At 45.5% G+C, this 26,600-nt stretch overlaps 1 protein-coding gene across 1 annotated transcript in view; it reads left to right on the top strand.

The window, feature by feature from the left end:
• The window catches only part of LOC124789576 (protein embryonic gonad-like), a 416,063-nt gene that overhangs the window by 66,616 nt on the left and 322,847 nt on the right, over positions 1-26,600 (top strand). The gene's annotated exons all lie outside the window — the stretch shown is intronic.

The following is a 26,600-nucleotide window of genomic DNA, read 5'->3' as shown; positions in this document are numbered from 1 at the left end:
ACCAAATCAGATACACGGCGTCAGCGTGAGGCTCTGCTGTGGCTGCCGGCGGACTCGTCGCAGTCAATGTGTTCATCCATCACATATGTGGTTCCGCAGTTATTGTTATTGAGGGGTAATATCCTCCTTGGAAAATCAGTTTCAACCAAAGGGTATTTCTTCTTACACTTGTTGGGCTTACTTTTAGCCCAGTATTCCTTCAGGGGTAACGACTGCATGTGTTTCTGTTACTCCTTTCACTCCTGGTATTTGGTATTTCTTTCTTCTTCCACAAAACCGCATGTTTGTGTGACTTTTCTGCAGCCAATTTTTGATATAAATATAGTTTGCTACCGCAGTTTCTGTTTTCTGAAGCATTAATAGCAATGCCAGTTGTCAATCATCCAGTCGTTTAACTACTTAAATTCTTTACCACGAAATAGTTTGTTATTGTCGGTTTTGAACTCAGACGATGATATTGATGAAGTTGAAATTTATGTAACACAGGGTCCCTTGGTAGTGTAAAAAAATTGAAGCTGCTAAGTCAATGGGTACAAAAGACGCGGCTATTTATGTCACATATTTTGATACTCGGAAACTCACCGTTAAAAACCTATAGGGTTCTTCCCGTTGACCTAGAATTGTAAAATTTGGCAAAAAGCAAGGTTTCAGAGAAAACCAGAGGAAAAAATTAATTCCACAAGAAATATTTTTCTGTTGTTTGTTTTCTGTCAGTCTGTCTGTCTGTCCGGGCGCTTCCCGTTGACCTAGAATTATGATATTTGGCGAGAAGCGAAGCTCCACACTATAAGTAAAGAAAATAATCCAACTATCGTTAATCTGTAAATAAATCACCGCGAAAAAAATTGATTTTTTCATTTCTTGCCTGATTGTCTGTCTGTCCGTCTGTTAAGGCCCCTTTTTCTCAGCAACCGCTTGACGTTTTAAGTCCCTTGACAGCGTAAAAAATTTAAGTTTCTACTGCAATGCAAACAAAAGATACGGCCATTTATGTCACATATTTTAATATCCTTCCAGAATCGATATTGATAACAGGCAAAAATCATCGAAATTCTCGATCCCGGGATTGTTGAACTATCTATATATGTATAATTAACTTCATATGCAGTCCTGGGGCACGAGTTCTACTCTCATTTATCCAATTTTTATGTGACATTCATGTCTTTAGCAAGGCTGTTTGTAATAAACACTTTTAAAATATCGCTAAGGTAGTAGAGAGAATCGTCACGTGACACAAATTTTAGCCGTATTGCTTTCAGGGGCCAATTACTACTTGAAGAATTGAAACATAAACACTGTACAAAGGAATGATACTGCCCAATACTGAAGTTGTTTCAGTATCTCGCTGCAGACGTGAGTCAATGAACCGAGAGCCTCGCTACCTTCTCCTCGTTGATTTCGTTTCACACTCGGCAAATATATGGGTCAGCGCCAAAGTAATTGCGACGAACCGCAGCGCAATTACTCTATACCTACAATTCGCAGCGTGCAAGTCACTGGCAAATGACTTGCCGCGCACCTCTGCATTCAAGCGTGGCCATTTCATCAACTCTAGGCCCTTTGACTTTCTAGAAGAGGTGGCAGCGCGTTGCGCCACCCACACCATCTTACGAGGCACAGCTAGATAATCTCGACATAACAGTTGTTAATGTATGACAAGGATGGAGAATTTTAGAAATTTATCTTTGGGAAACTAATACTGTGTGAAGGCGTTACCTGTCGTGCAAGGTGGCGCAGTGATTAATCCACTGGGCTCGCAATGGAAAGGAATGGTGTTCAAATCCTTGTCCTCCCTGGATTTGTATTTTACGCATTTCCACTGTATCATTTAAAACAAATGCAGCGATAGTTCCTTCAAGCCAAACTTGTCAAAACAGCGCTCCATATTTTACAGCGTCGGACTTTAATTTACCTTTCTCTCTCTCTCTATAGACATACACTGAGGTGTAAAAAAGTCATGGCATAGCGATGTGCACATCTATAGATGGCGGTTGAATAGCGTACACAAGATACAAAAGGGCAGTGTCATTTCTACTTAGATGATTCGTGTGAAAAGTTTTCCGACGTGACTGTGGCCGCATGGGGGGAATTAACAGACTTTGTACGCGGTCCATAGTGTCAAGGGTGTTCCGAGAATACCAAATTTCAGGCATTACCTCTCACCACAGACAACGGAGTGGCCGACGGGCTTCACTTGACCACCGAAAGGAGACAAGGAACACTGAAATAACCACAGAAATCAGAGTGGGACGTACGACGAACATATCTGTTAGCGAAACTTGGCGTTAAAGGGCTATGGCAGCAGACGACCGACGCGAGTGCCTTTGCTAAGAGCAGTTGGTAAGAGCTGATAGTAGGGTTCGGGTGTGGCGCAGACCCCAAGAAGCCATGGACACAAACTGTCAACAAGGCACTATGCAACCTGGTGGTAGCTCCGTAATGGTGTGGGCAGGGTTTGCATGCGAGGACTAAGGACTAGGTCCTTTGGTCCAACTGAACTGAACATTGATTGGAAATGATTATGTTCGGCTACTTGGAGACCATATACAGCGATTCATGCACTTCATGTTCCCAATGTGCGCTACGCCACGGGGCCACAACTGTTCACGATAGGTTTAAATAACAGTCTCGACGATACGAGTGAATGATTTGGCCATGTAGATCGCCACACGTGAATTCCATCGAACATGTATGGGACGTAATCGAAAGGTCAGTTCGTGCACAAAATTTTACACCGGCAACACTTTAGCAATTGCGGACTGCTATAGAGGCGGCATGGCTCAGTATTTCTGCAGGGAAATTCCAACGACTTACTGAGTACACGCCACCACGAGTTGCTGCATTACGCGGGACAAAAGGAGGTCCGACACGATACTAAGAGATATCCAATGATTTTCGTCACTTCAGTGTATGTTTGTTTTAACTAATCACCACGGCTGGAAGTTCGTTAGTGGCCTCTCACACTCCCAGTACTTCTTATTCAGAAGACTACAATTATTAGCCATTCAAACTACTATCAACCCGATGTATTCTTCCATTGTCTTGAAACAACTGGAGGCTCTACCTTCCTGAAAGCTTTATCAAGAATATGAAAATTGCAATAAGAAGAGATGTCAACAGCTCCAGTACAAAATAAAAACACCGAGTGAGGTGGCGCTGTGGGTAGCAAACTGGGTTCGCATTCGGGAGGACGACGATTCAAATGCCCGTCCGGCCATCCAGATTTAAATTTTTCCTGATTTCCCTAAATCGCCTCAGGCAAATGTAGCAATGGTTCCTTTGAAAAGGCCATGGCCGATTTCCTTCCCTAGCCTTCCATATCCCGAGCGTGTACTCCGTCTCTAACGACCTAGCTGTCGCTGGGAAGTGAGTGGTTCAAATGGCTCTGAGCACTATGGGACTTAACTTCTGAGCTCATCAGTCCCCTAGAACTTAGAAGTACTTAAATCTAAATAACCTAAGGACATCACACACATCCATACGCGAGGCAGGATTCGAACCTGCGACCGTAGTGGTCGCGCGGTTCCAGACTGTAGCGCCTAGAACCGCTCGGCCACTCCGGCCGGTGCTGGGAAGTGAAACACTAAATCCACCTTTCCTTTTTTACAAAGCTACAGTTTGCAAAAAAATAAAAAAAAGCTTCAAATATGTATGGTACTTCATTCCATTAAGACATTTATATACACCAATGCTATGTTTATCTTTCGCCTAAAGCTATGTCATGCGGGCTTCTGACGTGGAAAATTAAAATGGGTTTATATCTAAGCTCCCAAACGCTTTTCTACCTTAACAGTGATGTTTTAATATCTAAATAAACGCACTATTCAGGCTAGGAATGCAATTACAGTGACATATAAGCGGCGATCAAAAAGTTTTCTTGTGAAGACGTTGCTGCAACGTATATGCAACACAGCGCAACTCCCATGCGAATATATAAGCACCGACATGTAGGCAAGGGATAAGAGTGGCCTTAGAACGGAAACTTTTTGATCTCCCCAGATACTAAGTAAAAATTATTGTATAATAAAAATTAAAGCATTAGTTCTGAAAATTTTTTCTCATCACAGTCGCAATCTTCCACATTCATGAGGGACAGGCGTTTTATTTTACACTGTGTTCGGTTTATAAAACGGTTACCACAGAATAAATACTTTTGCGGTCGAGACTGTTTGAGTCCATTTTTAAGTACTTGTTACCAGACCGCTGTTCTCCACGAGATGTGTTCATTTGTAGCAGGCCAGGTTGACCTAGCTCCCAAGTACTCTGGTAAATCTATTCCACATTTCCATGATAAGCACTAAATGGAGGGCGCCGATTATTCAGATTAAAATCAATGATTGGTTGTTTGTATTTTACTATGAAAGACGAAGGCAGAGAAATGAAGTGAAGAATGAGAACCATGATAGCAGAATGTTCACATCGTAGCCCATCCTCTGCCATTCATCCCTGAAGACATTTCAACGGCTTTACAGTACATTAAACCAGATAAAGCTCTAGGTTTTGATGGTATACATCCAGTACATCCAGAAATCCTTTTGCATTGTGGAAAATAGGTTAAAACATGGTTAACCCAAGTTTTCTCCAACGTTCTAGAAACAGGTTCCATTCCACAACTTATGAAGCAGACTAAGATCATTGGTGTCTTAAAACCAGGTAACCCCAACAACAAACCACAAAGTCCCTATTGCCCTTCTGGTGTCATGTATGTACAATATCTTGAGCGGTTGGTGTATAACACGACAGGTATTGTGATACGTGGAAGGATCCCTATCGAACAGGAGGGATTCCGACCAAATTGTAGCTGTGTCGATCAAATACTTTCACTGACAACTTAAACAGACATTGACTTCCAGAAACAGCTAAAGACCTCTGCTATATTTGTTAGTTAGTTTCTTGTTCCATGGGTCACTTTTCATGATGTGGAAAGAATCATTTTGCATTCACATTGCAAGTTAATTTGTAATTATGGTTGCATACTGACTATTTATAATTTTTTTAACTGTTTATATTTGAGTTAGTAATTTCTGTCCACCACCTTTTACTCATTATAATAATAGAAATTCTACGGCATTGATGGAGTTGTCAAGGACAAATTTTTTCAGTTTGTGTTCAAATTTTACTTTTCTGTGTGTTAGACAGTTTATGTCATTGTTTAAGGGATCAAAAAGTTTAGATGCTGCATTTTACACCATTTTTGTGATAAATACAACCTTAATGTAGAGTAATGTGGTATTGTAATTATGTACATCATTGTTCCTTTTCAACTGTAGTCGATTATTTACAACAAACTTCATGAGGGAATAAATATACTGTGAAGCAGTAATAGGAATACTCAATTCCTTAATCAAAAGTCCACAAGACGATTGCAAGTGAGCACCACATATTTTTGCTTCACGGTTTTCAACTATAAAGACTTTCTTTCTTAAATATGAGTTACCCCTCAACATTATACCATACAGCATTATTGAATGAAAATATGTAAAATACATAAACTCACTGACATGATTCTCCCCAAGATTTGCAATGATTGTAAGTGCAAATGTGGCGGAACTAAATTGTTTTAGCAGCTCCAAAATGTGCTTTATTCAGTTTAAATTCTCATCAAGATGGGCAACTAAACATTTTGAAGTTTCCGTCTATTTATTATTTCTTCACTATGTGTTACACGTATAACTGATGTAATAACCCTGGATGTGTAGAACTGAATATATTATGTCTTTCGAAAATTGAGAGAAAGACCATTTGCAGAAACCAGCCAATGATATTTTCAAGAACCCTATTTACTGTTTCTTCTTTTATGTATATGTGGTTGGATTGATTACAATACTAGCACACATACGGAAGCAGATGAAATATACAGGCTAGATAGTAGGAGAATTAGGACTAAACCTTGAGGTAGGCCATTGTTGAAAGTCTTCTGGTCACTAGTGGTGTTGTCTATAATCATCTGGAATGCTGTATCAGTCAACATATTGTTAAGAAGCTGTGCTATTGTTCAACAAATTATTACATGAGCAGCTGGTAGATAATACCCTGCCTTCGTACAGTATCACAAGCTATAGACCGCAGCAGACAGACATACTGACGCAGGGTATAGTCTATCAGCTACTTGTGTAATACTCTGTAGAAGAATAGCACAACCTCATAACAATATATTGAATGAAAGAGCATTCCAGGCAGTTATAGGTAATATCACTAGTGACCAGAAGACTCTCAACAATGGGCTACCTCAAAGTTCAGCCCTAGCTCCGCTGCTACTTAGCTAGTTTGTTGCTGATAAGCCAGCCACTTATCCAGGAATGCTGATTACTGAGTGACAGCAGCACAGCGCTAACAAATTGAGATCAGCGAAGACATATTAGCAAAAGACCTAAGTTCAATGGCACAATACTTTTGTAAATGTGGACATCAATCGACTGCTAACATAATCGAATGCACTTGTTTTCATCTGAGTAATATCCTAGCCAACCGAGAATTGACCATATTTTTCGAGCGCAGTCTTCTACACAATAAGAAATATCCACGGTGTCTTGGAACACTGTCATTTATACAGCATCTGACGAAGACTGTAGCTAAACTGAGGTCAAGAAATAGTATCCTTAAAAAGTTACGCAGTACAACATGGAGTTCCGCAGCCTCGACCTTGCGGTCATCTCTCCTTTGGCTTGTCTACTCAACGACAGAATATTGGAGTTCTCTATGGATAAACAGCGGCCACTCGAAGCTGATAGATACGCAACCGAATCAAACAATGCGTAGTGATACTGGCGCAGTCAAGTCCACTCCAGTATCCTGTCTTCCTGTCCTGAGTCGCCTTCCACCGCCCAACATGAAAAGAAAGAATAATCTTCAGAGGGGATATAGGAAAATCTGCAACAAGCAAAAGCGGCCAATTCTCAAAGACATACCTGCTGTCCGAATCAACAGACTCCGCACCAGACATCTCCCACTCCGAACAGCTCAGCTGGTAACCTGGTGGAAGATAACTTCCACCTCCACTAGATTTGGACGCAATAATGGTACAACAGTCCACGACAGCTGCATAGCGTTCTCCAAGCCATTAAAAAACTATGATAACTTGATCTGCCCCAAAGGACATGGAGTACATTCACCAGGATCCGGAGCAACCGTGGGAGGTGCGATGTGCGATGATCCTACTATACAGATGGGAAAAAACTACCACTGCGGAATGCGCCTTTGGCTGGCCCAGACAGAGTGCCAGACATTGTGTTGAAAAGTGTCCTCAAAATTCTTACCACTGAAAATCCTCAGACTTCTTCGGCACATCAACAGATGTGCTAAATTTTATAAATTTTAGCTACATACATTATTTGTATTCCGAAAGTGATGTGTAACTGCCATATGATTAATACTATTAATGTGTATCGCTAGAAAATGGAGAACAGAAAAAAACAATTCAGTAAGCAAAGGCACTGAAAAACGATACTGAGCAGCAGAGACGGGATAATTGTTATTTAGTTCTCATCAAGTGACATTTTTGATCAAAATGCCACTCCTCGCTGTGTCTATTCTGCAGGTCAGAAGAAGTCGCTTCGTTCTCCTACAGCAGGACTACGAAACCGGCGGAGTCTGAGAACATGCGGTCTTCCACTTGGAATGCTGGCCGAGCTCTCAGAAGGATCCCTTTAACTTGCTCTTTCGAGTCTACACGACAGTTATGCCTGGCGGCGCGCCTCTCAGGGGAGCGGTTGCCGGGAGAAATGGTTGGCAGTGATCTCTGCGGGCCTGTATGCGGATGAGAACGCCAGTTCAGGGTTTAACGTCTCCGGGTCACTGCGCATGCGGGCTGCCGAGTGCTGCACGCCGTTTAGGGACGCAGGTGACACAAGCTTGACTGCAGGAGTCTCCAAGCCCGCATGCATAACATCGGACGGCGGGTAGCAAAGAGGCAGGAGAAACTCTCATCTCCTCTGACAAGCAGCGTCATGTCTGCGACAATTTGAAGAAACGTGTAACGAGACCATACGTACCAGTCGGAAATCGTCACTGACGCTACACGTCATCACAAATGAGAATGAATATTGGTGCACTGGTACTCAAGCCAACGTCAAATTTGTGTTTTACGTACGAGTCAACTTATTTGGAGTGATCCAGGTACAGCTGCGGTGGAGAAAAGGCCATGTGATAAGGATAGTCATTGTTTAATCCGATAGTTGCAGTAGTTATGAAAAACACCACCGTGACCAACACACGGGTGGTTCACATTTGACCACCGCCTAAGTTCGATGACTACGCGCAATAACAACTCACCGACGGCAGGTGGCAATACTAGCAGTGGAGGAAAAGTAAAGCACGTCGGGGGACGCGGAAGAAGGTTCAATCGTTGTAATGCGGGAACGGAGCGATTGATATGATGTCCAGAAAGGCATAATAATTGGTTTTCCGGGCAAGGGCAGAAGCATTTTCGAAACGGCTAAGTTTGTAAGCAATCCGCGTGCCGCCATAGTTAAAATATACCATACATGGAAAAATGGTGCTATACGAAACTGGCGCCGACGCAACTGTGGTGCACCATAGGCCATAGATGTTAGATGATGACGGTAGAGATGTGTACGAGCGAATAGGCGTGCAGCTGTTGAGCAGCTGACCGTCTGGATGAACCAAGGGGCAACCAGCAGTGTATCCTCAACGACCATTCAGCAAATGTTTCTGCGTATGGGCCTCTGCAGCAAGCACCTGGTTCACGCACCCATGTTAACTGCTCTTCATCGGCAACTAAGTCTGGAATTTGATAACCAATACGGCAACTGTATGTCCTCTGAATGGGAACAGCTTGCCTTTTCAAATGAATCACATTTTATGCTTCATCGGACACTTGGCTGTTGGAGTGTGTGGCATGAAACGTCTGAAAGCAAATACCCTCCAACAATCGTGAGAGGTCCACGCCAGAGGGACTTCTTTGGGTGATCTCGTCATTCTGGAAGGCATAATGAATCATCACAAGGATGCATATATATGCCGCATCTAGTTTCTACTCTTGGGGTCCATGCGCTTCGTTTTTCCTCAGCACGATGGCTTCCACCAGCTGGAAAATGCAGCGTATCTCACAGCTCAGTGTACGTTCATGGTTCAAAGAGCACCACGATGAGTTTACCATACTCCCTAGTTAACAAACTACCTGGATTGAAACCCAGTCCAGAACCTGTGGGACCACCTCGATCGCCTGCCGGAGTGGCCTAGCGGTTCTAGGCGCTTCAGTCTGGAACCTCGCGACCGCTACGGTCGCAGGTTCGAATCTTAACTCGGGCATGGATGTGTGTGATGTCATTAGTTTAGTTAGGTTTAAGTAGTTCTAAGTCCTAGGGGACTGATGACCTCAGATGTTAAGTCCCATAGTGCTCAGAGCCATTTTGAACCACCTCGATCGCGCTGGTCGCGCCATGGACCCTCAGCTGATACATCTAGCACAGTTGGCGATGACACTGGAGTTGGCATTGCTTCACGTCTCTGTAACTACCTCCCAGAACCTCACTGATTCTCTTCCTGCACATCTCGCAGCTGACTGCACTGCAAAACGTGGTTATTTGGGCTGTTGACAAGCGATCGTATTAATGTGACTGGACAGCGTATTTCGTTAATACTTACATAGTGGGAGTTGATTAGGGTCTACTGACACTTTTTTCCATAATGGCATAACTGCCTACTGCAATGAGGCTGCACATCTTATCACACAGGAATTGCCTTGATGGCAGTCACCACGATCACTGCCTGTAGAGGTAAGAAAACTTCTGTGACACATGTTAGGGCTCCGTTTGTAGGTTAGTGGCAAATGAACATAAAAAAAACTAACACATGCATTGAACTTGTTTTGGTGCCAATATGTTTAATCTGTTCTACTCTCGTATCGTCCATATCAGTTCCTTCAGCATCTACAGACTTCCTAATAACTTTGTGAAGTTCTTTCATGGCTATTACAATTCTGAGGTATCTAGCTGGATATCTACTTACCCTTCCCTTATGCTACTTGCAGCTGCATTAGCATGTCAGTAGTTTAGTTACAATGAGCGAAGCTATTGTGTGAGCAATATCGTCAGCTGCTCTCACGTGCCTGCCTGTTCAGGTAAGCGTAGCTTCTGTAGTGATGTGTGAGTCCATGCGATCCAAGATAATTAACCGTTCGAAGAACTGTGTCCATAACATTTTTTATGTTGGCAATCTTCGCACAAAGTGCCTCCTGGTATACCAGACAATAGACTGCCGCAAATAAGGAACAGCCGACTTCAGCCATTTTTGACCTGACGTAACCCAGGAATCCAGTGCGTATCCCTCGTAGCGTACGGGCTCCATCTGTTGTTACACTGGTCAGGCGTTCCCATTTTAAATCCATTTGCTCTAACACGTTTTCCACGGCTATAAAAATATCCAAACCCGTGGTTGTGTCTCATATGGTATAAGGTCGAGAGGCGCGGCGGGCGGTCGGGCGGTCCTCATGGCCAGCTAAGCGGCACGGCCCGGCCACTGCGACAACATACGAATTCGCCCGGGGCGCTGGCCGCGGGCGATCGCGGGCGCTGGCGCCCCAGGGGCACAGTTTGGACGAGCCTGTAGTAGAGGGTTCATCGAGCCACCTTCACAATAACTCTTTATTATTCCACTCTCCAACAGATCGCTTTTCGCTATGTAGGTCGACGTCAAAAAAATTTTCGCATTCAGAGGGAGAGTTAGTGACTGAAACTTCGTGAGAAAATCCTGCAGCAACGAGAAACATCTTTGTTTTAATGATGTCCATCCCAAATCCTGTATCATATCCGTGACATTCTCTCCCCTAGTTCTTGATAATATAAAACGTGCTGTTCTTCTCTCAACTTTCTCGATGTTCTCCGTTAATGTCATCCCATCACCCCACATGGGGCAGCAGTACTCCAAAAGCGTAATCTAGGCAGTCTCTTTAGTATATCTGTTGCACCTTCTAATTACTCTGCGAATAATTCGCAGTTTTTGGTTCGCTTTCCTCACAACGTTTTCTATGTATTTTTTCCAATTTAAGTTGTTCGTTATTGTAATGTTTAGATATTTAGTTGAATTTACAGCCTTTAGATTTGATTGATTTATGGTGTACCTGAAGTTTAACGGATTTCTTTCAGGGCTACTAGAACTCTTGTAATTGTAATAATACAACATACAGGCACCTCAAAAAAAGTGACAGAAAATTGGAATAGAGATCAACATAAACATCATTTCCGCCCTTTTCATTGCTCATGAAATCCACACGTTGCATTTTGTACCACCATACAGCGAGACCTTCAGAGGCGGTGGTCCAGTTGCTCTCTAATACCCAGTAGCACGTCCTCTTGCATTGATGCATGCCTGTATTCGTCGCAGCATACTATCCACAAGTTCATCAAGGCCCTGTTGGTTCAGATTGTCCCACTCCTTAACGGCGATTCGGCGTAGATCCCTCATAGTGGTTGGTGGGTCACGTCGTCCATAAACAGCCATGTTCGATAGGGTTCATGTCTGGGGAACATGCTGGCCACTCTATTCGAGAGATGTCGTTATCCTGAACGACGTGATTCACAAGATGTGTACGATGGGGGTGCGAATTGTCGTCCATGAAGACGATTGCCTTGCCGATATGCTGCCGAAATGATTGTACTATCGGTCGGAAGATGGCATTCACGTAACGTACAGCCGTTACGGTGCCTTCATGACAACCAGCGGCGTACATTGGCCCCACATAATGCTACCCCAAAACGGCAGACAACCCTCCACCTTGCTGCACTTGCTGGGCAGTGTGACTAAGGCGTTCAGCCTGACCGGGTTGCCTCCAAACATATCTCCGACCATTGTCTGGGTGAAGGCATATGCGACACTCATCGATGAAGAGACTGTTATGTCAATCCTGAGTATTCCATTCGGCATGTTGTTGGGCACCGAGCTGCATGGTGTCGTGGTTGCAAAGACGGACCTCACTACGGACATCGGGATTCAAGCTGCGCATCATGTAGTCTATTCGCATAGTTTTAGTCGTAACACGACGTCCTGTGGCTGCACGAAAAGCATTATTCAACATGGTGGCATTACTGTCAAGGTTCCTCCGACCCATAATCCGTAGGTAGCGGTCATCCACTGCAGTAGTGTGTTATTCCTGCAGTGAACGAGGCATGTCATCGACAGTTCCTGTCTCTCTGTATCTCCTCCATGTCCGAACAACATCGCTTTCGTTCACTCCGAGACGCCTGGATACTTCCAGTGTTGAGAGCCCTTCCTGGCACAAAGTAACAATGCGGACGCGATCGAACCGCGGTATTGAGCGTCTAGGCATGGTTGAACTACAGACAACACGAGTCGTGTACCTCCTTCCTGGTGGAATGACTGGAACTGATCGGCTGTCGGACCCCTCCGTCTAATAGGCGCTCCTCATGCGTGGATGTTTTCATCTTTGGGCGGGTTTAGTGACATCTCTGAACGGTCAAAGGGACTGTGTCTGTGATACAATACCCACAGTCAACGTCTCTTCAGGAATTCTGGGAACCGGGGTGATGCAAAAGTTGTTTTGATATGTGTAGATTATGTGAGAAAGTTAATAATTCTTAACATTGTTTATGTTTACTGGTGTTAATGTATTTTATATCCTACTTCACCCTCGGTTACCTACCGAAGTAGCCCACGCTCTTCCTCAGCGGTCAAGGTATCTCCATACTAAATTTCATCGAAATCGGTTCTGTAGTTTAGTCACGAAAACGTAACAGACAGAGCTACTTTCGCATTTCTAGTATTAGTATGGATTTCAGTGATATCAATAAAAAGATTCGCTGGTGACACTGCTGTCCTTAGTGAATGTGAAGATGAATTACAGGATCTGCTGAATGGATTGAATAGTCCAATGAATACAGAATGTGGACTAAGAGTAAATCGAAAAAAGACGAAAGTATTGAGAAGCAGCAAAAATGAGAAAAGCAAGAAACTTAACATCAGGATTGGTGACCACGAAGTAGACGAAATTAAGGAATTCTTCTACCTAGGCAGCAAAATAATCCATGGCAGACGGAGCAAGGAGGATATAAAAAGAAGATTACTACTTTCAAAAAGGGAATTCTTGATCAAGAGAAGTCTGCTAGTATCGAACATAAGCCTTAATTTGAGGAAGAAATTTCCGAAAATGTACGTTTCGAGCACAGCATTGTACGGTACCACAACATGGACTGTGCGAAAACCGAAACAGAAGAGAATCGAAGCATTTCAGTTATTGTGCTACAGAAGAATGCTGGAAATTAGGTGGACTATTAAGGTAAGACTTGTTATTGCTTTCACCCCACATAATGAAAGAATATGTATTCTGTGTATGAAGGGCAAATTTCACAGTGTGACCTTTGTGACTGTATATGCTTCCACGGAAGAATCATATGAAGAGACTGTGGGCATCTTCTCTGGTCAGCTACAAGAAGTTTGTGACAGAATACCCGGATATGATTCCAAAATATTTCTTGGCAACTATAACGAAAAACTGGGAAAGGAAGAGACATTCAGAAGTGTGTTTTTCGAAAGTAAAGTCTGCATGATTAAAGTAATAATGGTATGAGGGTTGCCCACTTTGCTTCTGCAAACAAGATGAAGGCAGTAACTACCAGTTGTCTATGGAAAAATAGTTACAAAGGGCATGGAAAATAACTAGGAACAAACTAAGCAGACCTAATAGACAATATATATTTTATATCAAAGAGGTGGGAATTTGATGTGGCAATTGTGCGCACTTTCCGAGGAGCTAATTCTGATTATGACCGTTGCCTAGTAGGAGCCAAAATGAGACAGAAAATTTCCATGGCTGTCAAAGGAAGTAGTACCAGAGTAAAGAAATGGAATATAGAAAACTGAAAGATAGGTCTACTGTTCCGAACAGGTTGAAATAGATAAAGAATGGAACTCTATTAAACCTGACATTAGAACAACAGCACATGAAATACTGGGGGAAACAAGGAGACTTAGGAATGAAGACTGGTATGATGATGAATGCAGACCGGCGGTGGAACAAAAAAGAAAGCAAGGCTGAAATGCTTGCAGCGGAATACTAGATCAAATGAGACATTATATAATGAAAAGAGAATAGAGGCGGCAAGAGTATGTAGGAGGAAAAAAAGGGAAGCCATGAAGAGAAAAGTAGAGAAGATGGAGGAGCTCTACCAAAGGAATGAAAGCAGAAAATTCTACAAGAAAATTAAAGAAGGAACTCAAGAACATAGACCGAAAATAACATCTTGTAAGGACAAAGAGGGAAGTTTGTTGATAGTTAAGCAAGATTTTCTGCATATATGGAGAGAATACTTCAAGGAAATTTTGGAGGGCAATCCTACCAGGAATGAGCAGCCACTCTATTACACAGCAGATCCAGAAGCATAGGAACTAACATTGGAGGAAGTACGGAAGGTAGTGTATTTCCTAAAAAATTACAAAGCACCAGGAACTGATTAAATAACAGCAGAACTGCTAAAAAATGAGGGAACTGATCTTTATAAGCGGATCCACAACCTTATTAAGCTGACATGGAATCAAAAAAGAATTCCAGAAGAACAGACCTTAGATGTAATTCAATCAGTACACAAGAAAGGAGACAATACATCCTGTTCAAATTACCCGAGGAATTACTCTGCTGAATGTAGCCTATAACATCTTCTGTAGTATTATATACAACAGGTTAGCACCATATGCAGAAGAGACTCTGGGTGAGCATCAGTGTGGATTTCGGCCTAATAGGTCAATAATAGGCCAAATATTTGTGTTGAGGTAAATACATGAAAAGCCATATGAGTATGACGTTGAGCTTCACAACCTCTACGTAGAGTTCAAGCAGGCCTTTGATAGTTTAGATAGAGCACAAATTCTAAATGATTTGCTGGTGCTGGGTATACCATCGAATTATGTCTCCCTTATTCAAGCAGCATGGGCTGGCTCCAAGGCTTCACTACGAGTGGATGGACAACTGAGCAATTGGTTTAGCATTAGTAAAGGAGTCAGACGAGGGACGCATCCTCTACAATGCTTTTCAATTTGGATCTTGAAGCAGCCCTGCGGAAGCTTCAGATATAGATACATAGGCACAAAGTCGACTCAGATGTGCGCATACACTCCTGGAAATGGAAAAAAGAACACATTGACACCGGTGTGTCAGACCCACCATACTTGCTCCGGACACTGCGAGAGCGCTGTACAAGCAATGATCACACGCACGGCACAGCGGACACACCAGGAACCGCGGTGTTGGCCGTCGAATGGCGCTAGCTGCGCAGCATTTGTTCACCGCCGCCGTCAGTGTCAGCCAGTTTGCCGTGGCATACGGAGCTCCATCGCAGTCTTTAACACTGGTAGCATGCCGCGACAGTGTGGACGTGAACCGTATGTGCAGTTGACGAACTTTGAGCGAGGGCGTATAGTGGGCATACGGGAGGCCGGGTGGATGTACCGCCGAATTGCTCAACACGTGGGGCGTGAGGTCTCCACAGTACATCGATGTTGTCGCCAGTGGTCGGCGGAAGGTGCACGTGCCCGTCGACCTGGGACCGGACCGCAGCGACGCACGGATGCACGCCAAGACCGTAGGATCCTACGCAGTGCCGTAGGGGACCGCACCGCCACTTCCCAGCAAATTAGGTACACTGTTGCTCCTGGGGTATCGGCGAGGACCATTCGCAACCGTCTCCATGAAGCTGGGCTACGGCCCCGCATACCGTTAGGCCGTCTTCCGCTCACGCCCCAACATCGTGCAGCCCGCCTCCAGTGGTGTCGCGACAGGCGTGAATAGAGGGACGAATGGAGACGTGTCGTCTTCAGCGATGAGAGTCGCTTCTGCCTTGGTGCCAATGATGGTCGTATGCGTGTTTGGGGCCGTGCAGGTGAGCGCCACAATCAGGACTGCATACGACCGAGGCACACAGGGCCAACACCCGGCATCATGGTGTGGGGAGCGATCTCCTACACTGGCCGTACACCACTGGTGATCGTCGAGTGGACACTGAATAGTGCACGGTACATCCAAACCGTCATCGAACCCATCGTTCTACCATTCCTAGACCGGCAAGGGAACTTGCTGTTCCAACAGGACAATGCATGTCCGCATGTATCCCGTGCCACCCAACGTGCTCTAGAAGGTGTAAGTCAACTACCCTGGCCAGCAAGATCTCCGGATCTGTCCCCCATTGAGCATGTTTGGGACTGGATGAAGCGTCGTCTCACGCGGTCTGCACGTCCAGCACGAACGCTGGTCCAACTGAGGCGCCAGGTGGAAATGGCATGGCAAGCCGTTCCACAGGACTACATCCAGCATCTCTACGATCGTCTCCATGGGAGAATAGCAGCCTGCATTGCTGCGAAAGGTGGATATACACTGTACTAGTGCCGACATTGTGCATGCTCTGTTGCCTGTGTCTATGTGCCTGTGGTTCTGTCAGTGTGATCATGTGATGTATCTGACCCCAGGAATGTGTCAATAAAGTTTCCCCTTCCTGGGACAATGAATTCACGGTGTTCTTATTTCAATTTCCAGGAGTGTATACTGAACATGTAACAAATTATTAGTAGAAGAAGAGTGTCACTAGAGGGGACAATATGTGAGCTGAAAGAAGTCACCTTTGGGTCATACAGTAATTAAAGAGACAAATTGGTCTGAGGCAAAAACTGTTAACAGGGCAAGTTTGGTACTTTTATGGACTTAAGTTGGCTGATCAGAGCATGTATCAACATTGTTTTGTTCGTAACCCAAAAATACATTTCAATAAGGCCAGTCCGCTTGAAACGTCCACATTAGTTGAACAACGTTCTGTTATTCGTTTTTTTCTTGCTGAAGGCGACAAACCAATGAATACATACTGTAGCATGTCTAACAGTTACGGTGAAGGTTGTATGAATCGTCAAAATTTTTGCAAGTGGGTAGAGCAGTTCAAAAATGGTCGAGACTCAGTGACAGACAAACACCATTCTGGCCAACCAGCTGTAGTTTCAACTCCCTCACTTGAAAGTCGAACTGATGACATTATTCACGCCGACTGCCTTGTGACTGTGGAAATGATAGTTAATATGTTTCAAGTTAGTAGTAGTACAATTCATAGCATTATTTGTAACAGGCTGAAGTACCGCAAAACATGTGAGAGTTGGGTCCCAAAGGAGTTGACGCGGCTATATAAGGAAACAAAGTTGAGAGTGTGCCCAGAGGTAAAGGAACGTTTTGAAAAAGAAGGTGAGCACTTCCTCAACAAAATTTTAACTTGTGATGAAACTTGGGTTCACTATTATGAGCCAGAATCAAAAAGACAAAGCATGGAGGGGAAGCACACCAACTCACCTGTCAAAAAAAAAAAAAAAAAAAAAATTCAAAACCCAAGCATCAGCACGAAAAGTCATGTTGACGTTGTTTTGGGATGCTGCAGGTCAAGTTATTTGTGATTATCTCGAAGAGCAGCATACAATGAACAGCAAATACTATTCGTATTGACTTTTAAACAAGATGAAGCTAGCCATGAGAGAGAGACGTCTAGGATTTAAGGAGAGGTGTGATTCTCCAGCAAGACAACGTACGTATTCATATTGCTCAACTAACGGGTGAAACCATGGACAAAATGGGTTTGGAAGTACTGCCTTATCCCCCTTACAGTTCTGATTTACCACCTAGCGATTTTCACTTGTTTGGTGCACTGAAGGAGGTATTACATGGAAAGAGGTTCCAGGAGAACAAGGAACTGGGAAATTGGTTCAAACATCAAGATAAAGAGTCCTTTGCAGCCGGAATAAAAAAGCTGGTAGCCCCTTGGAACAAGTGCATTAAAGTTCAAGGGGATTATGTTGAAAAATAGAAAAAGTATTTCTTTGTAAAAACTTGTCTACTTAATTATTGAATGGCCCTTGTATAAATGAAACAAAGACTAAGTATACGAATTTCACCAGGAAGGAAAATAATAACTTGGATAGACTATCAGCAGACGGTTTCAGTTTTGATCATGTGCAGAAGTTTGATTATTTGGGCTCTAATATTAACAGCACAAATTCCATGTCAACTGAAATAAAATTACGCATCCTAAGTGGTAACAGGGGCCTAGATGCTTCCACGTGTTTAAGAAATTGTTGGTCGCTGGGTTTTCAAATAGGCAGCTGAAGCTGCAACTATAAAATGTCATGACCAGACCAGCTGTAACATACAGATGCGAAACATGGACGCTAATAAGTGTTGATGAGCAGCAGCTCAGGATATTTGAACGTAGAGAGCTGCGCAAGATCTACGGGGCAGTTCAGGATAATAATGGTTTCTGGAGATCTAGGACGACTACTGAGTTGGACCGCCTCGTACAAGGAGCTAAATGGTTCAAATAGCTCTGAGCACTATGGGACTTAGTGCTGAGGTCATCAGTCCCCTAGAACTTAGAACTACTTAAACCTAACTAACCGAAGGACATCACACACATCCATGCCCGAGGCAGGATTCGAACCTGCGACCGTAGCGGTAGCGCGGTTCCAGACTGTAGCGCCTAGAACTGCTCGGCCACTCCGGCCGGCTACAAGGAGCCGACATCGCAAGAATTATAAAAGTAGAACAGCCTGGGTTGGACATGTTCTGATGATGGATACTGGAAGAACTAAAAAGATTTTTGAATAGAGGCCAGCCGGAAGAAGACAGAGAGGACCACCACGAAAACGGTGGATAGATAATGTGGAAGAAGATATAAGATCTCTCAGAGTACGAGGATGGCGGAGAGCCACGATGGAGTGGGTAGAATGGAGGATAGTTGTTGATGAAGCTAAAACCCACACAGGGTTGTAATGCCGTGAGGAAAAGAAGTGGGTAAGGTAAGAAATGAGGTGGTTCTCTTCAGAATCGGCGAGGAAAGCAGTACTGCAAGAGGAAGGGACAGGATGATAGGACAGCTGTTAAGACATCACGGAATTACCTCTGTGGTACTAGAGGAAGCTGTAGACGGTCATAACTGGAGAGGAAAACAGAGGTTGGGATACATCCATAGACTGTAAATCCCAGCCGGCCTGTGTGACCGAGCGGTTCTAGGCGCTTCAGTCTGGAACCGCGCTACAGCTACGGTCGCAGGTTCGAATCCTGCCTCCGGCATGGATGTGTGTGATGTCCTTAGGTTAGTTGGGTTTAAGTACATGTTCAGTCCCATAGTGCTCAGAGCCATTCGATTTTGCAAGTCCCACGCTGTGATAGTGTGATGAGTTGGGCACAGGAAAGGAATTCGTGACGGAGACTGTTGTTGTTGTTGTTGTGGTCTTCAGTCCAGAGACTGGTTTGATGCAGCTCTCCATGCTACTCTATCCTGTGCAAGCTTCTCCATCTTCCAGTACCTACTGCAACCTACATGACATGACTCAGAAAAATGGATTTATGCGGCTCTCAATTGTTCAGTTATGTTAACGAATCCGTCGGAGTTCAGTGGTTGTGGACTCAGGTCCCGGTTTGCGAGACTCTCGTACGGCTCGTGTAACGGACAGCGCTTGCTTGCATATCGCGGGACGCAAAAATATCCGACCTGTGTAGTAGGCAGTCGTGTGGTCGATCGATCTGGGTAGACACCGTCCACCGGAAATTGCTACAGGTGTCCGCACTGGAGCGGCTGCTGAATCTGCCGCCCTCCAGCTACGGCGGTGCTGGTTTTTCTTCGCCGCTCTGGACGCCGCCCCACATTCGCCTGCGTGCAGGGCGGACACAATGAGGGTGTCCGCGGCCGTGACCCGCGCCCATTGAAGCTGTCGCGGCCGCGCACGAGCCTTTGTCGACGCGGGCGACCGACTGTCCGGCCAGCAATTAAGCCGGCCGCGCCGCAAAAACGCGCCTGCGCTCTGCGCTCCTTATGGAGCTGGCCGCGGCCGATCTGGCCGCTCGCCCGCCCGACACAGATCAATCTCGGCGCAAAAAGCGACGTTAGCCGGCCAGATTTTTTTGTTTCGTTTTTGCCGGCGCTGGCGGCAAGATATTTGCCGTGGCGGACCTCTGCTGATGGCAATTAACAAACAAAGCGTCGTTAAGGGCAGCGGCGGGCGGGGGCCGGCTGCCTCCGCTTGTCACCGCTGCTCTAATGAGCGGCCCCGCCCTAAATGGCCAAAGTGCGCCTGCATTAGGCGGTGCGCGCTGCACTTGCCACCGCGCTGCTCTGCGCGACACGCTCCTCTCCCCTAGAGGTCAGCACTTGTTAAAGTGGCGGCCGGAGCGATCTCTCCTACTGTGCCATTAACTCAGCAGCAAGGAAGAGGGATGGATAGAGCTCGGCGTTTCGTCTACGTCGAGATCGTTACAGCTGTCGCACTGACTCACGAGGGAGGCGCAGGCATTGCGTTCCACTAGATTCGAAGTTGTAAAACTCCCGCTCGCCTAGCTGTAATTCAACCCTATCCAAAACCGCGGCTAGAGTCACTGTCGTCACAAAATTTCTGCGACTATGCAAAAAAAAAAAAAATCTCTGGATTTATTATTAAACGTTGCAAACTGAGTGGCGAACACTAATATATTGGGTTGGTGCATCCGTTTGTAGCGTTTTTTTTCATAATTTTAATAAAAACAGTAGATACAAAGACTTCAGTCATCAATAAGGTATTCTCTTTCGCTATTTACAGGGTCTGCCAGTGCTGGGGAACATTTCGATTCCAAGACTGCAGAAATCACGTGGCTTAGAGGCGAAGAAGTCGTCCAGCCATGTTCGGAGCGCATTTTCATCCGGTAGGGAAATTCCGTGAAGGTTCTTCAATAGACCGGGGAATAGGTGAAAAAGATCGGATGAATAAGGGGGGGGGGGTGAAGAATGACTTCCTAACCCTACTCCTGTACAGTGTTTTTTGGCAGCATTTGGCTGCATTATTTCCCTTATGTTGTATTGTACACTCCTGGAAATGGAAAAAAGAACACATTGACACCGGTGTGTCAGACCCACCATACTTGCTCCGGACACTGCGAGAGGGCTGTACAAGCAATGATCACACGCACGGCACAGCGGACACACCAGGAACCGCGGTGTTGGCCGTCGAATGGCGCTAGCTGCGCAGCATTTGTGCACCGCCGCCGTCAGTGTCAGCCAGTTTGCCGTGGCATACGGAGCTCCATCGCAGTCTTTAACACTGGTAGCATGCCGCGACAGCGTGGATGTGAACCGTATGTGCAGTTGATGGACTTTGAGCGAGGGCGTATAGTGGGCATGCGGGAGGCCGGGTGGACGTACCGCTGAATTGCTCAACACGTGGGGCGTGAGGTCTCCACAGTACATCGATGTTGTCGCCAGTGGTCGGCGGAAGGTGCACGTGCCCGTCGACCTGGGACCGGACCGCAGCGACGCACGGATGCACGCCAAGACCGTAGGATCCTACGCAGTGCCGTAGGGGACCGCACCGCCACTTCCCAGCAAATTAGGGACACTGTTGCTCCTGGGGTATCGGCGAGGACCATTTGCAACCGTCTCCATGAAGCTGGGCTACGGTCCCGCACACCGTTAGGCCGTCTTCCGCTCACGCCCCAACATCGTGCAGCCCGCCTCCAGTGGTGTCGCGACAGGCGTGAATGGAGGGACGAATGGAGACGTGTCGTCTTCAGCGATGAGAGTCGCTTCTGCCTTGGTGCCAATGATGGTCGTATGCGTGTTTGGCGCCGTGCAGGTGAGCGCCACAATCAGGACTGCATACGACCGAGGCACACAGGGCCAACACCCGGCATCATGGTGTGGGGAGCGATCTCCTGCACTGGCCGTACACCACTGGTGATCGTCGAGGGGATACTGAATAGTGCACGGTACATCCAAACCGTCATCGAACCCATCGTTCTACCATTCCTAGACCGGCAAGGGAACTTGCTGTTCCAACAGGACAATGCACGTCCGCATGTATCCCGTGCCACCCAACGTGCTCTAGAAGGTGTAAGTCAACTACCCTGGCCAGCAAGATCTCCGGATCTGTCCCCCATTGAGCATGTTTGGGACTGGATGAAGCGTCGTCTCACGCGGTCTGCACGTCCAGCACGAACGCTGGTCCAACTGAGGCGCCAGGTGGAAATGGCGTGGCAAGCCGTTCCACAGGACTACATCCAGCATCTCTACGATTGTCTCCATGGGAGAATAGCAGCCTGGAATGCTGCGAAAGGTGGATATACACTGTAGTAGTGCCGACATTGTGCATGCTCTGTTGCCTGTGTCTATGTGCCTGTGGTTCTGTCAGTGTGATCATGTGATGTATCTGACCCCAGGAATGTGTCAATAAAGTTTCCCCTTCCTGGGACAATGAATTCACGGTGTTCTTATTTCAATTTCCAGGAGTGTATTGTATGTTAACCGGGGACCTAGATACGACGGAGAGGCTCCGTCCCCGCCGTAGCCGCAGTGGTCCACAACCCCACGACGACTACCGCAGTCCACTTCACCCCTCCGTCGCCCCACACCGAACCCAGGGTTATTGTTCGGCTCGGCCTCCGGTGGACCCCCATGGAACGTCTCACACTAGACGAGTGTAACCCCTATATTTGCGTGGTAGAGTAATGGTGGGGTACGCGTACGTGGGGAACTTGTTTGCGCAGCAATAAAAATGATTCAAATGGCTCTGAGCACTATGGGACTCAACATCTTGGGTCATAAGTCCCCTAGAACTTAGAACTACTTAAACCTAACTAACCTAAGGACATCACACACACCCATGCCCGAGGCAGGATTCGAACCTGCGACCGTAGCAGCCTCGCGGTTCCGGACTGCAGCGCCAGAACCGCACGGTGTGCGCAGCAATCGCCGACATAGTGTAGCTGAGGTGGAATGAGGGGAAGCCGCCCGCATTCGCCATGGGAGACGGAAAACCCTCTAAAAACCATCCACAATTTGGCCGGCTCACCGGACCTCGGCCGGGGACGAGGCGCTCCTTCCCGCCCGGAAAGCCGTGCGTTATACCGCACGGCCAACCGGATGGGCCTCCAATATGTTAGCATAGACACCATATCTCATCACCAGTAACGATACAGGATAGGAATGGTCGGTGTTGTTCGCGAGCTAATTGATGACAACCAAGCAGTGATGCAGATACGGCTGATTTTCGTGATTTTGGATTAGAGCATGCGGTACCCCTACACTCGATTTTTGAACCTTCCTCACCGCATGCAGATGTCGCACGGTGGTGGAATGTTTATCACTTTCTCGCAGTTCTCGAGTACAATGACGTGGATCATTGACTTCATCATACCCCGAAGTCTTCCTGAACGTGGAGAGTCACTAATGTCAAAACGATCATCGTTAAGACGAGAAAACAATTTTCTTGCCGTGCTCTATCCAGTAGCATTTTCCCCGCAAACGGCGCAAAAATTTCTTGGTTTCCCCACTGCTGTCAGTCCTCTACTGAATTCACACAGAAGAATGTGTCGGAAATATTTCGAATTCTCCACTTGTCACTCCATTTTCTTGGGGCTACAACTCCACTCGCTACCTCCGAATGAGAATTTGTAAACTCAAATAGCAACAGTAAACTGCAAACAAAAAATGAAAATCGAGAAATAAACCCATAGCAATCGGAATACCAAGATGAAATACAAAAATGCTGCGAACTGATGCACTAACCTAATATTTTAGCCTTGTCGATGTAATGTTCTATGAATTTGAATGAAATTGCCATTTTACAAAATACGAGGGCATGCTGAGAAGTAATACCTCCGTATTTTGTATGTAAAAAGTCTTAAGAATTTTTATTAACGTTCTAAATCTTTAGTATTGAAACTGGTCACCCTGGCAACACATTTCTCGCAACGAGAGTCCAATTTGTCGACGCCGTCACTGCAATATGTTTGGCTATGATGACGGAGTCACAACCTCACCTCTCCTTCCACCGCTTCATCACTGTCAAAGTAATGTCCCAGAAGGTGTTCTTTAAGTTTTTTAAACAAATGAAAATCAGATGAGGCCAAGTCGGGACAGTATGGAGGATGATCGATGACAGTGTTGCAGACGTTGCGGCACACGTGTGTGGTCTGGCATCCTCAAGCTAATGGAAAGGGTGCTCCACGTGTGGGCGGACTCTTCGAATTCGAAACTCGATTACTGCACACCGTCACTGCGCACCGACATAGTTAGGTTCCACACCTCCATGTTACAAGCTATAATTCGGGGTCTCCCTTCTGGCAGATGGAGACATAAAGAATAAAGATGTAGAATGTTAATTACGTCTGATTTATTTAACAAACATTTAGAATGTTCACACAAAAATTTCGGAGGCATTACTCTTCAGAACGGCCTCGTGACAATTACGTCTGTGTGCTATACTACGATTAATAAATATCCTATATGAGTTTTAATTACACTACTGACCATTAAAATTGCTACACCACGAAGATCACGTGCTACAGACGCGAAATTTAACCGACAGGAAGAAGATGCTGTGATATGCAAATGATTAGCTTTTCAGAGCATTCACACAAGGTTGGCGCCGGTGGCGACGCCTACAACGTCCTGACATGAGGAAAGTTTCCAACCGATTTCTCATACACAAACAGCAGTTGAGCGGCGTTGCCTGGTGAAATGTTGTGGTGCCTCGTGTAAGGAGGAGAAATGCATACCATCACGTTTCCGACTTTGATTAAGGTCGGATTGTAGCCTATCGCGATTGTGGTTTATCGTATCGCGACATTGCTGCTCGCGTTGGTCGAGATCCATTGACTGTTAGCAGAATATGGAGTCGGTGGGTTCAGGAGGGTAATACGGAACGCCGTGCTGGATCTCAACGGCCTCGCATCACTAACAGTCGAGATGACAGGCAACTTATCCGCACGCCTGCAACGGATCGTGCAGCCACGTCTCGATCCCTGAGTCAACAGATGGGGACGTTTGCAAGACAACAACCATCTGCACGAACAGTTCGACGACATTTGCAGGAGCATGGACTATCAGCTCGGAGACCGTGGCTACGGTTACCCTTGACGCTGCATCACAGACAGGAGCGCCTGCGATGGTGTAATGAACGACGAACGTGTGTGCACGAATGGCAAACCGTCATTTTTTCGGATGAATTCAGGTTGATGGTCGCATCCGTGTTTGGCGAAATCGCGGTGGACGCACATTGGAAGCGTGCATTCGTCGTCACCATACTGACGTATAACCTGGCGTGCTGATATGGGGTGCCATTGGTTACACGTCTCGGTCACCTCTTGTTCGCACTGACGGCACTTTGACCAGTGGACGTTACATTTCAGATGTGTTACGACCCGTGGCTCTACCCTTCATTCGATCCCTGCGAAACCCTACATATCAGCAGGATAATGCGTGACCGCATGTTGCTGGTCCTGTGCGGGCCTTTCTGGATGCAGAAAATGTTCGACTGCTGCCCTGTCCAGCACATTCTCCAGATCTCTCACCAATTGAAAACGTCTGGTCAATGGTGGCCGAGCAACTGGCTCGTCACAATACGCCATTCACTACTCTTTATGAACTGTGGTATCGTGTTGAAGCTGCATGGGCAGCTGTACCTGTACACGCCATCCAAGCTGTGTTTGACTCAATACCCAGGCGTATCAAGGCCGTTATTACGGTCAGAGGTGGTTGTTCTGGGTACTGATTTCTCATGATGTATGCACCAAAACTGCCTGAAAATGTAATCACATGTCAGTTGTAGTATAATATATTTGTCCAATGAATACCGGTTTATCATCTGCATTTCGTTTTGGTGTAGCAATTTTAATGGCCAGTAGTGTATGTTCATAAACATGAGGACGATCCTAACTGTCTGCTAGCCAGGCAACAACCACACTCAACTCTCCGTCTGTTTGGGCCAGACTATCAAAGTCGTAGCTATTGTTATCAGTGGTTATGGATTTCGCTTGTGCGTTGCTATTCTACAAGCAATACAATAATAATATAATAAACAAGAAATAAACAAATGCTGTTCTGATCATACTAAACAAACAACAAATAAATGATGTTTTTGTGGTAACCGTTTTCGCAGCAGCTACTATGTAACAGACCTCTTCTAATGCAAGGTCTTTGCTCTCCATATTTTTGGAGGAGAAAGCATTGACGAAAACAAGAAGTTTAGTAGACATGGGGTCTAAAATTCGTACTTTAAGAACTACGAGCACTTGTTTATTTTCGGTAGTGTGGAACACATCTCCTCTACTTAATATATGCGCTTTAGAGCCCTTGTTGACCAGCAATTTCGTTCTTGTTTTAGTTCAGGTATATTTAGCGAACGTTATTAATCTATTTATAAGACCACGAACTAGTTAGAAATCGTCAGAGGGAAAAATAGAAAAATTTGTCCGACAGGAAACAATTGGTCGAAGCGGAGCAGGTAATGTCTCAGTTTGTTAAAAGAGTCCATACTGAAAAAACACAGCACCAAATTCAGAATAGAGCATGTTTAAGGAAGAGAAAGTATGCCTCTATGGACAGGGAATCGTAGGTTAACAGTAAGTTTTGCAACAACATTTTTTTGTTACTCAAGACTTAAACCGCGTTTTTCTCGAACCAAAGTTTTTCAGAGTGCGGTGCGCTCTAGAGCTTTGACAGATCAAGAGATTAGTTTCATTTTTGAAAAGAAGGGTAATTAAATTTAGCGAGCCTTAGTGCGAGCTATTTTTATTCCAATTTTAAACATTTTTTTAAACAAATGAACTCAAAAACATCATTGCAAGAAATTGACAAATT

Source organism: Schistocerca piceifrons, chromosome 3 (genome assembly GCF_021461385.2).
Source record: "Schistocerca piceifrons isolate TAMUIC-IGC-003096 chromosome 3, iqSchPice1.1, whole genome shotgun sequence".
Taxonomy (NCBI): Eukaryota; Metazoa; Arthropoda; class Insecta; order Orthoptera; family Acrididae; genus Schistocerca; species Schistocerca piceifrons.
This window is presented reverse-complemented; position numbering and strand designations above follow the sequence as displayed.